This window comes from Tenrec ecaudatus, chromosome 2 (genome assembly GCF_050624435.1).
Source record: "Tenrec ecaudatus isolate mTenEca1 chromosome 2, mTenEca1.hap1, whole genome shotgun sequence".
Lineage (NCBI taxonomy): Eukaryota > Metazoa > Chordata > Mammalia > Afrosoricida > Tenrecidae > Tenrec > Tenrec ecaudatus.
Window position 1 is genome coordinate 298,901,592 of NC_134531.1, and position 2,151 is coordinate 298,903,742.

Consider the following 2,151-nt stretch of genomic DNA (forward strand, 5'->3'; position numbering starts at 1 on the left):
AGATACACACAGATAACGTCCTTCCTTTACCCACCAAACACAGTGGTCTTGGAAAATTAGTCACTGTGTCTTGTTCCTTTAAAAGGAGACACGGCATTCTTTAGATTGAGACTGAATGCTAGTCTCTACAGAAGAAAAATGTATGTGGTTAATAATTAAAGAAGCATTAGAACACTTTGAAATTGTAAGTTTATTAGACGGAAAACTCTTTGTGTCTCCTTTCATGCTAGTAAGCTTTTTTGGATGTAGACGGAGGTTCTCTTTAGTTCTCTTTAAAATAAAACTTACCAATTTTTACCACTGTCCACATATGCTTTCTAACTCTCCTGTGGCTAGATCATTTTGCTATTTTTTTCTTTTAAGATTGGATCTTTTATCCCCTGGCTGTGGGCAAAGAGACACATGATTGGTGGTGGTGCTCTTATATCAGTCAGGGGCAGAGCAGACTGGCAGCCCTTTGTTCATCCTAGCTTGATGCCTAGTTTTTGGCCTGAGCTGTTTCATGCCTAGGACACATAAAAAAAAATTGGATCTTTTTTCCAGTCTAAAGAGTACAGCAATACAAAAAAACAAAACAGTAACTTCCAGGAAATGAGTGGGTCATTCCTGAGGCTGACCAGAATGGACAACATCCTTTTTGCTAAGCATAACCATTTCAGATGTGGAGTTTCTGTACATTTCCTCATGAATACTATACTTTTCTTTGCAGATAATTAGGATTAACATCATTCATAGCCACAGGGCACATTATTATACATAAAGGAAGGATTAAAGTCACACAAACAAAATATTATAAAAGTGAAATAACAAAAACATTGGTAACTAATAACATTCAAAACTTGCCAAATTATTTAATACAAAACACATAGATTAATTGATTTACAGTTTGATATGAACAAAGAAGAAACTGACCATTATGAAATAAAGAAAACTTTCTTCTGATACTAAAATCCTTATTGCCACATTTAATTAGAAATATATTTTTAAAGACTTACATATTTGTGTTGGTTCATCAAACAGCTCATTGTACAATAATTTTGTAGTACTTAAGGTATATTAACATTTTCTATCATTACTAATGCTATATGTGCTGATTTATATCATTCAAGCCACGAGAAGACAGTGTGTCTGCAAATCAGGTCTTTCATCACATATGCGGTCCCTTTGCAAGCAATTTGCAGCTCAGATCTTCTTCTACTAAGAAATTTTGGATCCAGAATGACTTTCCTAGTGGTTATTCATCAAGGTTGAAATATAACTTATGGTGATATGTGAACAATAATCACGGGTTTAGGGAGTTTTGTGGATTCCAGAGCACTTTCTGTGGGCATTTTGATTTTTACTATGATTCTATAAAACAATATTTCTTCCCTACTAAGGTCTTCCTGTTATGCGTTAGTTGTGCATAATTTTAACAATATTTGATTCTCAAAAACAAAATTCCAGAAGCAAAGCTGTTCAGTAATTAATAGAACAGTACACGAGTACTGCATATTCTGGTAAATTTATGTTCATGTGAGCCTCCGCTTTCCTTTTCTAGTTTTTTCCTTCCCCCAAATGTCATTATTTTGTTGCTAATTATAAATGTTATACTCTTACCACACTAAAGTATTGTTATATTTGTACCATGTCTTGAAATTGCTATAATTCCCGGGTGGAATGGGTAAAAAATAATCTTATTCGAGTTGAAGTCATTGGAGCACAAAGCTGAAATAATATTGCATAAGGTAATTGAAAATAAATAAGATAATGTCTTCTTATGTCGCAGCAGAACTTTGCACACTATCATAAGCATTTCTGAACACAGTCACTGGGTATAATAATAAAGAGCAGACTTTGAATATGAGCAATGGCCGGGTGCCTAACATGTCCTGAATCATATACTGCATCTGCCATCAATTTGTCATTAATTGAGCTTACCATTTATGCATTTTATGTTCTGTTTAACTAGGTGCAGGAGCCACAGTGTTACTAAAGGCAGGAAAATGATTTTATTTCTGAGAAAAGAATTAAGCAGCAAGTTGCAACCTCGGAGTTTTGCCACCATTGTGCACTGTGTTCTCCTGTACCTTATGTGGTAAATACCTGGGTAAACGATCTTTCCCTTACAAAATGATCTCTTATTTGCCTCAGAGACATCAAGTGTGGTTA

At 34.6% G+C, this 2,151-nt stretch overlaps 1 non-coding gene across 1 annotated transcript; it reads left to right on the forward strand.

Moving 5' to 3' along the window:
• The first annotated feature begins 375 nt into the window (after nucleotides 1–375).
• LOC142441638 (small nucleolar RNA SNORA48) lies at nucleotides 376–519 on the forward strand. Its single transcript, XR_012783001.1, has one exon. It is a non-coding gene; the product is annotated as a small nucleolar RNA SNORA48 (small nucleolar RNA).
• The last annotated feature ends 1,632 nt before the right edge of the window (nucleotides 520–2,151 follow it).